This window comes from Catharus ustulatus, chromosome 3 (genome assembly GCF_009819885.2).
Source record: "Catharus ustulatus isolate bCatUst1 chromosome 3, bCatUst1.pri.v2, whole genome shotgun sequence".
Taxonomy (NCBI): Eukaryota; Metazoa; Chordata; class Aves; order Passeriformes; family Turdidae; genus Catharus; species Catharus ustulatus.
In genome coordinates, this window is record NC_046223.1 from 73936714 (window position 1) to 73949422 (window position 12709).

Here is a 12709-nt window from a genome sequence, read left to right on the forward strand (position 1 = left end):
TAATATTGTTTTGCTGACTAGACAGAAATTTCTAGACTTACTTGGTGGAGACTATCTCCTAAAATAAATGTTGAAGTCTGTATCTTAGAGTTTTCAGTGGGAGATTTTGAAACTCTGTTTCCAAAGCCATGTTGCTGTTACCGACCATCATTGTTGTGACAGTCTTCTGCCTCAAATATTTTTAAGGTATTTGCCTTTAGTGTTTCCCAATCTCACCACTTGACAATTGTAGTAATGACTTCAATTTTAGTTTTTCTTGGCCAAAGATTTAAATTTAATACTACTTTTTCAACCTTAACTTTTTTCTCTTTAGGCAACTGTACTGTCAGTATTTCTGCTTCTGGGAATTTAAATCTCTAGTGCTCAATATTACATCATTGTGTCTTGTGCTTCTGACTGTTTCGTATTCTTATAAATGGCTCACAGAGCTGAGACACATGCACACAGATGCAAATTATCTTTAGAGCACACATGTGCAAAAGGCAGCACAGTGACTCCGGGTGGAGGTGATGGAGTAGTCTGAGAGCAGTGTTAGGTCAATGTCTCAGGGACAGTTGTCAACAGGGAGGTTGCCCCTTGGCTACTGGGAGAGTAAGGGAGGAAATTGGAACTCTTTTACTTTTGAGGAGATACACGGAGCAATGTCCTTGCCCTCACGTCATTTCCCCAAACTTCTGCTAGCGTTCAAACTCCTTTAAAGAAGAAAACCTAGCTGGTGGAGCAGAACTCATGCAGTTTAGCCATAACAAGAATACGCAGTGTCTAAAGTAAAAATAACAGTTCCTACATCTCCTTCTCCACCAGAAAAATTTATTGTGTTTTGTTACCAAATCAATTAATATGCAATGCCTGGATTATCATAGAATTTGTCTTAATAATTAGGGAGGGCCTGCAGGAGCTGAGCTCTGCACACCCACTGCACACCCCTGACTCAGGACTCTGAAGCCTTGTCTGATGCCTGGGAGCACAAACCAAGTTATCATCAAAGCTAAGGATGCTACAGCAGTAACACTGCAAATAATAGTGAATAACTATGTCAGTTTACCAAAAGTCATACATTTTTTTACCTGAAAATGCATAACTGGCAATTTTTAAAGTCCTGATAAATGCATAAAATTAATAGGAAATAAGACCTTGCAGAGTCTGTTTGCTTTTGTCCCTGCTGTCTCAAATAGAGTTGTTGTCAGACAACAGAAGTTAAAACAGACTGATTTTCCATATTGAATGAGGTACCCCTTTTCGTTGTTGTTGCAGAAGGTGAGGAAAAGCATCATATAGTCATTCAGATTTAAAGGAGGGCTCGTGTACGGGGTAGAAGATGTGCTGTAAACACATGGTTCACTCATTTCAAGGTAATACTAATTTCAGTTAGCAAATCAAGCATAAAGCACATATATTTTTTAAATTAGAACATCATGTTCTGTTGGTCATAACTGTACCTAAGTAGCAGATGGGAACTATACTAGCAGATTTTTGGCTTTGCTAACCAGAATGTCTGTTGGGAAAAAATGAAAGGTTTTGTTGTGGGTTTTTGTTGTTGTTTTGTTGTTTTTGTTGTTTTGGTTTGGTTGGTTTTGTCTTATTTAATTTTTTAATTTTTTATATTTTGTTTGTTTGTTTTGACTCGGGTTTTTTGTTTGTTTGTTGGTTTTGGTTTTGGTTTTTTTTTGGGGGGGGAGGGGGCGGTTGTTTTTTTTTTTCAGAATTCTGAGATTTCAATGGATTTGTATATATAAAAATGCATCTTGAATACTACATGTGTCAGGGAGACTGAACTAAAATACATCAATTAGCTCTATCAAGGGTTGTCTTAGAGATACACTCAAGGCTCTGTCCCATTCTCATAGCAAAGCACCGTTTGTCTCAAATTGTGTGGAATGCACTTCCCGTGGAGCTGACTGAGCTGTAACTCCCATGCACAGGAGCCTGTGTGCTCCCACCACAGCAGGTAAATCTGCTTCAGAGAAACTGGCCAAAGCTGGAAAAATTAATTTGAGCATTTAGAGAGGGTTCTGAAAATCAGCTCTAGCCCAGCACTCGGGAAGTCAGGTAGTGGCAGAGCTGGTGAACGTCAATTAAATAAAGAAACATGGTAGCCATGAACCACACGATGTTTCTACGGGTTGAAAATAAGCTCTCTGGTTCTAGCCCATGATGAACGTTTCAGTAAATGGCAAGCGTAGAGAAGGTTAATTCAACAACCAAAACTCTTTTAATAATATGAATGTGCTTAAGATAAACCTTGTTTTGAAACAGTCATTTTACAGACAAGCCCAATGTATTTAAATACAAAAAAAAATTTGAACTGGTATGCAAATTCTAAATGTCTTCTTTTTTTCTTATACTATTTCCCTTCAAGAAATGAGGACAACAGAACTATAATCTCCTTACGGAAAATAGGCTACACTTGATATATGCAGTAGTAAGCAAAACAAAGATCTAACAAAAGAAGTGATTTAGTTAAAAAAAATAGCAATACTGATACAATTAAAAGGCAAGGGCTTGGTTCTTCAGTAAATTTTTAGCATCTAATTGCAAAAGTACAGACTTGGAAAAGTATCTTTGCACGTGGAAGGCAGCAATTTTTAAGGCAACATTGTGCATGACAGGCTATCACACACATTCACAGATTGTTTGGATGGAGGTTTGGGAAGTCAAATTGCAAAGACACATTTTAACCTTATTACTGGAATTACAACAACAGTTACTTTAATTATTCTCTCAGAAATGTTGTAGCAAGTGCTTCTGAGTAAAATGCTAGCTCTGCGTCTCTGATGCCATGTTGGTCGCAGCTGCTCCTGCTCAAAGGGGAATGGGTTTTCAGTACTTAGGGGACTAATAAGGGAAGACAAACCATCCTAGTTAATTAGCCCTGACATGTAAACTTCCTGAGAGCATGCTGATGATAATATGAAAGTCATTAGAGGGTGCAGAGATGCAATACAAAGCAAAAGTTGGGAGATCATTCGGTATTGATTGCAATATGGTCACTGCACTGTTTTTTTTAAGTAAGGAGAGCAATATGGAGTGGCTCAAGAACACTGCAAAAGTTGATTGGCTCGTTTTGGGCCATTTAACAGAACACAATTTCAATTTTCACTTGATAAAGTTTTTATGACTACAGGTAGAACAAAGCATTTTCAGTGAGCTTAAATATTAGCTGGATTTTAGTTCAGAAGAAGACTTAGCATTTAATGCACATAAAATAAGTTACAAATCTAAGTTACAGTGGTGCCATGCCTGTGTGTTTGCTAAATACTTCTAGAAGCCCTGAGAGCTTTTTTTCCCAGAGAACTGCTTAAACCCCCTAAGTCAAAGATAAAGTAGATATCAGGACTTTGTACAGGGTTGAGTGCAAGTATTGCTACAACCTCCAGTATTACAACTACTGCAGCTGAATACTGTTCAGTCACTGCAATTTACTGTGCTTGAATTACTCCTTAGCTTTCTCCTGGGGGATTAATATCTGTTACAGCCACATCCTGATTTCCTGTGCAAAGTGCTTTTGGGATAACAACTCCCTGTCATCCTTCATAGCAAAGAACAGATCAAAGGCAGTGCCTCTTGACATGCATCCACTTGTATGCTATTCCATCAACACTCTTGTGTTCGCTGTCACTCACTGCTCCATCCTGTTCCAGAAAACTAAGGAACTTAATAATAGTATAGACATTGTCTGCCAAAATACTGTGGAGAAATATGAATCTTCTAAGCTTTTAAATGCCTGTTCTCCTGCAGTTTTTTTCAAAATAATTTCCCTGATCACACCACCCCCTGGAGTTTTACAAATTACTGGAGTTTACAAATTACTTTGTAAATTTTTTTTTTATATTTCAGTGTACTTGACCTTCTCTCCAAATCTTTATGAAAAGCTTTTTCTATAAAAAATTTTTGTGGCCAAAAATTTCCAGGGCTTCATCATTCAAGTCTGCAAGTACTTTGTTATGGTTTCAGGGACACTTTATGAGGATTACAACTTACTTAGAAAAGCAAACAGCCATCTATGTTTTTCTCTGCATTTCCTTGTTGTTTAATTTTTCAAAAGCTGCCATAGGTCCATGAAGAGACAAGAGACGAAGGAATCCTTTTCAAAAGGCTGCAAATTTCATCTTCCAGTCAGGTCCACAACCTGGTTCCTTAGGCTACTTCTCTATGTGTTCATGAAAGCTGGCAGTAACACTGTTCTTTGGCTGGGTTGCTGGCTTCAGTCTTAGAAAGGGCAGCTAACACACCTGCCCCTGGCTAAACTGGACTTGCCCTGACCTCTAAGGGCTTTGGAATGAGTGTGGAGCATGAGGCATGCAGTCCCTCTCAGGGGAGAGAGACAGAAGCTTACTCAGAGGCAGGACTTGAGAGGCATCTCTTTAAATATGAGTAAATGTTAAAATCACAGCATTACTGCTTTGTGGACATGTTCCCATCACACCTCCACCATTTCCCTTCCCTGGAGCACATCACTGGGCTGTGCCAAAGCACAGTCAGGACTGAGCTCTGAGGTGGACTGGGGAAACAGGCTTCTACCTGAGCATTGGGATTGTGCTAGGTCCAGTGTCAGCAGGGAAATCCAGGTGGAGATTGCTGGTTCATTTGGCTGGGTGTGAAAAAAGCAGACTGAGAGTCAGCAGGATAAAATCAGCATACAGGTGTGTAAGAGACAATCTCTGTTTTCTTGGAGTTGGGTGAGGTCATTCTCCGTGGGTAGGGAAATCCACAGAAATGCATTTCTGGGATGTGCTTAAGCTGCTGCAGTGGTGCATGAGGTTATCATTTGCCTGCTGAGGAGAGGTGAGGGGTCTTGAGTGCAGGGCAAAGCTTCTGTGTGCTCCCTGTACCTTACACCTCCAAAGGGGTTTGTTCTTTTGAAAAGTAAGGCAGGTTTATTCTTGTGTTCTAGCTGACATCTCTGTAAGAATATGGAGGAATGACACGATTTTGTCCAAAATACAAAGGTGTTGTGGTGAGGATGTAAAATTGGAATTGCTTTTCTGGAAATCTCATAGAGAAATGAAGCTCATACAAGCATTGTGGGGATTGTTTGACTCCCTGTGTCCTTTTTGCTGCCTTCCTTGTTTCCTTCTTTGAACACGTCTGGCAGTAGAGACAGTTAACAAAGAAAGCTTCATTATGTTCATTTGTAGCTTTTATGTGCTTACCACTAAACAATTAGCCACAAGGAAAAAAAGACTTGTACTGACATAAATTATCATTGTATTTGGAATGCCTAATATATCTAAGTACCTAACAGATTACTGCTGCTATAACTTAAGAGTGTATTGAATAGAAAATGTTTTTTAATGTGCAAAACATCCTACAGAATGTGAAAGTTTAAATACAAATCCTTACTTAAATGTCAAAGGGGAAATCATAGTACTTATACAGAAAAAGAAAACACATGTAGAGTTTGTTTAAAAAGTTGTAGGTTTGCTTTGGGGGAAAAAAGACTGCTCTCCTGGTGTGTCTTGGACATCTTTTAATTGCTTAAATTTAGTACTATGAGATGTAGTACTGTTTGAAGAGAGTGGGACAAGTAAAAGGCCAAGAAAATACATTTTAAATGTGTGATTCCTGGAGAAACTGGGTTTCTTAACACTGCAGCAAATGTTTGCTCCCTCTGCTGCCTCTCCCTGGAAAAGGGGAACTGAAATTTTGCAGGTGAAAAAACAACAGCCAAATAAAGGCCCCTAAAATAACCTGTGATAGAAAATCTGCAATAAAAAGAATGGGATTTGTTTTTTTACTTTGTTTTAGTGGGCAGGGAACTGTGATTTTCTTTGCAGAACAACATTTTGGATTCGTTTTAGTTAGACACAAACATTTTAGTTTGTATCCTAAATGCCACATGAACACACAGGTGGTATCTATCCGGGGGTTAGTACCACAGAATTTTTCTGTGACATTCATTTAAATCAGGCAGTTGGAGCTAATTACAGTCTGTCCACAAGTTGTTTTCATTGCATTCAGCCATACTAGTTTCTTTTACATTGACTATCTTAATGGATGGAGCCTGCTTTTAAATTGTATCTCCACTCATCACAAGCCTCTCAGAAAACTAATTGCTTTCTGAATGCTGCCTTAAAAATGGAAGCAGCAGAGAGAACTGAATTGGTACCTTTTCTCTGCTGCAGTTACCTTGTCGGGGTCAGGGAAGGTGAAGTCGGGAGGCTGCATTGTGGCCGGGCCTGTCCCTGAACTGCTTCTGGAGTGCACTCAGCCAGCACAAGTGTTTCTTCACGGCATGGACACAGATGAGCTCTGACCGTCAGTCACTGTCACAGAAATCTGCCGTGTGAGAGAGCACCCTGGAATGTGCGCTGTTTTGCTTATCAGAGGAGGAATCTTAAAAATTGCTCACGTTGGAAGACAAGAATGCAGATAAACAGCAGCCTCTGCTGGGGAGAAACTTTCTGTGCTTTTTGCAAATGCTGTCAATATCAGTGGGGAAGCCAAATGAAAAAAACCAAAAAAACCCCACTTAATTGGAAAGACACGGATTTGGCAGACACCGTGGTAGTATGTGCAAGCTTCAGGCTTGGTGATGAGCCAGACGAGCTTAGAGCATGTCTTCAGTGCCAAAGTAAGCAATGGAGGCAACATTGCTCTAGTCTGGGGTGCTTAAGTATAGCTGTGATCAGACTTTTTTTAAGGTGAATAGAATTGTGCTGATATGTGGCAGACCTGTGAATTGCCCCTGCACAACTTTCCCAGACAGATATTCTGATTCTATTCTGTTCTGATTGTTGTCTTCCTCTTGGAGATGCTTTATCTGCCTCACTGAGATAGGTGCAGTAGAGCCTACTGAGGAAACACAAGGAGAAAAAAAATCAATTGTACACTTCCATAATCATGCCATGGAAAGAATGATCACTCAGTTGTTTGTGTCTTGAAGCAGCTGATACAACTTCTGCTCTTGTCCAGCACCATATTTATCATGCTACACAGTGCATTTGCAAGAACTAAAAAATGCTGACTGCTGAAATTAATGGAAATCCCCAATAGAGTCAACTGAATGAATGGAAGACGCTGTATATAAATATTATGGGAAATATTGTAATGGCTCCTGCAGTGAGGAAAAAATTATTTTTCTTTTCCAAAGGGGGAAAATATTTTGGGAGAATAGGCACTGTCACCTGGCACTTCAGTTTGGAAAATCAAAGCCTCTTATGTGCTTTCTTACCCTCCTTTTGTTCTGCTTACCAACCAGTTCTGTTGACTGAATGATGAGCACATCAGCAGTAATGCTCTAATATCCAAGCCTAGGTCTCGGCTGTACTGTGAAAAGAAAATGATAACAGCTACTGAGCTGTTATTAGAGAAAATTTTGGCATATGCAGCATGGATCCTGCAGAGTGAGCGCTACCCTCGTGGCCAGGTAAATGGGATATTTCTCATCTAAACCTGCCTCATTAGGATTTTGTACATCTTGCAGTATAGCAGGAAGGCAGCAGATTATTTTTTGCAGCTGCTGCTGTGGCAGTCCTAAGGCATTCAAGATTCCAGTTAGCTCTTCTTTTCCCTGACAGCCCCTACCCCTTCAGAATGGGACAGGGAAAGATAAAACCCCTTCTCCTGGTCTTGTCTGGCCTGAACCCAAAAGGGTTCCCCTTTTGTAAGGTCAGAGAGGTGGGTGTTTGGTGCTCACCTATTTAAAAGTGCTGCTAAAGGAAACTGGGTTTAGTGTTTGGGGGTCTTTTCCCTCTCCTTTGGACTTGGGGAACAACTGTTTGTTAATCCCTTTGAGCCAGCCTTCCCTGTAAAAGGAAACTGCTAAAAGGGAGATTTTCTTCTTTCAGCCCACCCCCACAGCTATATTTTTTTACATTTATTGCTTATGGTGTGTGGTACCCTCAACTAGGGAAGTGGCTCCATCTGGGTCCTTGGCCAGGACAGAGAAAATTCCCCCAGTTTTTGATTTATGATGTTTTGTTGTGTATCTTTTGAAACAAACAAATAGTCACAGGGCAATTGCATTTTTTTTCCAAGCTCTGGAAGATCTTACCTGTACACTCCATATAAGAGCTGGTACTTGACATGTACAGAGCTGTCTCACAGTCCCTTTAACAACAACAGCAAAATTACACACTGAATTAAAAATAAAAATGCAAATAAGACAGCTGAGCAGATCTGAAAATTCACAAGGCTATGTAATCTAGAGAAATAAAGCAGCGCACGATAAAGAGACTTGGGGTACATCAACTGTTTTCTTGAGAACCTGAGCAAACCAAGTGACAACCAGAGAGCGAAGTGCAGGAGCAGGGATTTCCAGACCTGTGGTGTCCTCACCATGTCACTGCAGGTGTGGTTCACCAAGCCCACTTTTTCAGAAGGGATTGGCACATTCTGGAAGCTGCTGAAGCTGCACTTAAGACATTTCAATCCTTTTCAGGGAAGCAGGGGCTTGTCCTCCGTGCTGACCTGTGACCTGGCTGCCGGGGCCTTGCTGAGAGCCAGTGAATGGCAGACAGGGATGAGATGGAGTAATTACAGTGGGTGAATGGGAAAAATAAAGATGGACGCCTTTCTTCTTTTATCTCAAATAGAGGAGCTAATTTAGGGAACCTCTCTGACAAAAGCTCACAGTGACCCAAATCCTTCCCCCTTTGACTCAGTGGGGACAAAGCCAGGCTCAGAAGCAATAGGTTAGATGGACACTTAAGAGGCACCGGGTGATGAGTGCGGCCGGACCCTGGCAGTGCCGGCACGGGCCTGGGAAGCTCAGCTGGGGGCTCAGGGTGACCCCAGGAGCCCTGTGGCTCTGGGGACCTGCCAGAGCCTCTCTGCAGCCAGAAGAAACCAATTGAGAGAGACTCTTGACCTTCCCTATTCTTCTACCAGCCCTTTCTTCTTGTATCCTGTCACTTCACTTAGGCTTTGTGCTAGTAGCGTTCCAGGAAATGGATGATTTTGTTTTGATTTTGAGCGAGTATAGCATGTCCCTGTGTGACTCATGAAGGTGACAAGGTTTTTCTGGTAGCTGCTTGTAGCTCTTAGCTGCAAGCTAATAAATGCCTTGTGCTCCTTAGGGGCTCGAGATCTGTGCTGATTGGTGTATTTTCTTCCATTACCTTTCCCGCTCCTGTTGTGTCTGTGTCTCGCTGTAGTGCTTCAAATCCATTTAAAAAGAAGCAGGTGGGCTGTTTTCACTGAAAAAATTCACCTGGAAATCGGTCCCAATTCCTGTCAGTGCTGCTGATTTGAAAAATTTCCTGGTTTTTGAGAAAAACGCTTGCTTTAAGCCTCAGAGACAGATCAGTTTATTGTCATCCCCAGTCCCAAAAACCTAGCAATTGCCGGAGTGCACAGAAAAAGTTAATCTTGCAGAAAAATTGTGAAGAATCCTAGGCCTGCCTTTGCTACTTTGTCAAGCTGAAGAGCAGGAAAGCATGAGCAAACAAAATAAGGGAGTTGTTACACCACTGCCTGCAGAGATGATGCTGTCTGGTCAAACAGCTGGAACTTCAGCCCCTCCCTTGCTGTTTCCAGGAAGCTGGAGGTTTCTAGGAGCAAGTTCTTACCTTCCTCTTTGTGGTTCACGGCTTTTATCCAGCCTGACTGTGGTGACTCTAGCACCCAGAGGAAGGATGCTCTGCAGAGCTGGCTGTTTCTCACTAGTACTGGCTCAAGGTGAAATATTCTCAGCCTCTCTTGACTTTGGGCAGTGTGGTGTGCTGACCCAGCTGGATACCAGATGCCCACCAAAACTGCTCTATTACTCCCTCTTCAGCTGGACAGGGGAGTGAAAATGTAATAAAAGATCCATAAGTCAAGATAAGGACAGGGAGAGAGCAATCTCCAGTCACTGTCATGGGCAAAACAGACTTGACTTTGGGAAATTAGCATAATTTATTACCTTTCAAATGAGAGTATAATTATGAGCAATAAAATCTAAAAACAACTTCCTCATCTTTTTGCCGCCCCAGCCCTTCTTTCTGGGCTTAGTTTTGTTCCCACAATGTCTATCTCTTCCCTGCCAGCAGTGCAGGGGAACAGAGAATGGGCATTGTGGATTGTGGAAGGTTCACCACAGGTTGTCTCTGTTCCTTCTTTCTCCTCAGGGAGAGGACTCCCCATGATCTTTCCCTGCTCCAAAGTGGTGTCCCTCTCATGGAAGACAGTCCTTTATAAACTTCTCCAGTGAAGTGAGTCCTCCCCATGGGCTGTGCATGTGACCCCCCGGACCCCCCACACCCTCAAAATCTTGCCAGCAAACCCAATATGGGCAGGGGAACAAGGCTGTAGATTTTAGTATTCAGGTCAATTCAGGGCCATCACTTCTTCATGAGCCATCAGGAGAAACAACCCCAATCACTGATCTGAAAATGGAGCATTACTGGAACAGATGGAAGGGCACCTGAGCCTATTGCTGCTGTTTCAAGCCCCCTGATAGGCTGTCCCCAAACTCCAGGAGCTACCACTAATCCTATTTTTTCCAGATTCTTTGGTCAGAGGGGCTAGCAAACCTTGCCCTCTTTTTCCTTTTCTTTACTTTTTTTTTTTTTTTTTTAATCACCTGGTGCTGAAACCATATGTCTGTTCCTGCAGTTCTTTTGCTTTAATTCCCCTTGGCTTTTGCTGACAGACAAACAGATCCTAGGGCTCCGGGACTGCTGGCACCGTGCTTGTGCCTGTCCCCTTCGCCCTCCCACACCGCAGCAGCCGAGCAGAGGGTCTCTGTGGGGGCAGCCTCTGCTCCTCTCTGCACAGCTTTGTGCAAGACAGCTGCTTTTCAGAAACTCTCAGGCTTGAAACTCCAGAGAAGTTACGGTTCAGCAGGCTTGACTGTGACTTTTTGTCACAGCTGTCAGTGCAGGTCAAGGAGAGATGAAAGAAACGGGGGATGAATGGAAAGGAACTTGCTGCGCTTCAAGCCCCCACCCTTGCTGCGCTGCCTTGGGGGAGAAACGGTATTGCTGCTTTCTTTCATAGGCACCTCCCAAAATACTTCAAAATTTAACTTACTATACATTATTCTAGCAACTTTCAGCCAGTATTTCCCCAAATGTCTGATTGCCTCTAATATTTTGAATGCTCCAATTTAAGTGGATTTGGTAGTTCATTGGGGTTTTTTTGTTTTTTTTTAAATTTGGTTTTGGTGGGGCATTTTTAGCTAATTGTTTTTAAGAACCCAGTGCATGATAATCCAGCACATTTCTAAAAGGGAAAGAAGACAAAAGAACCAGTTTTCTAGGACACTGAAGACCAACAGTGGCAGCTCAACTAGGCTGATTTTAAAGCCACAGCTGCTATGCTATTCCAGCATAGAAGCTAAAGGATTCTGAATGAGGAAAGTAGCAAGTTTCTCAAAATCATGATAAAGGAGGAGGCATCTCTACATTGAAAAAAAAAGTGGATACTGGGACTTGTCTATCATTTTAAAAACTGAAAAAAGAGGGTTGAATTTCCTTATTGGTGCACATTGGACTCTTTACTATGGTGGACAAAGAGCTAGAAGCTGAAGCCAGTGGAACTGGAAATGAGGCACTACTTGTTAGCAGCAGGTGATTAAAACAAGCTGTCATGGAGCAGAGCATCTCTTCTTTTGTTTCTCGAAAGCATTCAGGCCTGATCTGAAGCCCAATTAGAAAATATGCTTAAAGCACTCAAGCAAACATGGCTCCATTTAAAGCCAAGTGCTAAAATTCAATGCTGTAGTAACTGCTCTGAATTTAACAGCCTCTGCAGTCCAGCAGGTCAAACTAGATACAGACCTGGTACTTCCTGGCCTGGAATCCTGCATTATTTGGAAGTACATGGGTTATAAACATCTAAACCTGGATGGATACCTAAGCTCAGTGCTTGTCATCTCACTTTCTGCCTGGTTCACCTTCTCCTGGCTGGCCCAATATTAGAAGCACCGCCAGTCCATCACTGTTGGTTTGTGAACTGCGTGGCTGCTCCAGCCCTGAATATCTAGGCTAAGAGCTGCGCAGCAAGTAACGCCCAGGGCCAAATATTGAACAGGTAGCAAACAAAAATCGACCCAACTGCATGTTAACTGAGTATCAGCAGCCTGAAAATGTGCCTGGGGCTTGATGGCAGCTACTCTGCAATCATGCAGTGGCCAATGGCTGCAAAAAATAATAACTGGTGCAGAGTAACATGCTCTTGAGGGGACTGCTCATCCTAGAGGTCAACAGCATTGCAGGCAGCAGACAACACTGGAAACAGCAGAGCACTTTGCCAAAATGGTGTTTACATTCATTAATTGGGACATCACCTAAATTATACTAATATCAGGAGGAGGAAATCCACAGAATTAATTCCTTCCTGTCCACCACAGAGTGTCATCCTGTATACAGAAAGTGCAAGGGCTAATTATGCTAACAACTTGAAAGTACATGAAATTACTTGCATCTGGGTTATTTTTGTTGTTGGGGAAAAGTTGACTGGTGTTGAGGGAAGGATGCTGAAGCCGTATGAAGGATGTATGCTGAAGCTACCATAACTTATGAGTAGTTTTGAAATGAATGGTTTATGTAAACAGCTCTTGCTGCCAGCAGATTGCAAGGCAAATGCAATTCTTTCAAAAATGGCTACATTTGTTTTGGCACTTAGGGTTACATAAAGGCTGGAGATAGCTTGGAATCACGTGTCCCAGGACCCACAGAACAGGGAAGAAAATAAACTTGCTACTTTCATTGTGATTTCAAAAGGCTTCTGTGATTTCGATGTTACTCTATTGACTAATCTAGAAGTTTCAACCCAAAGATTT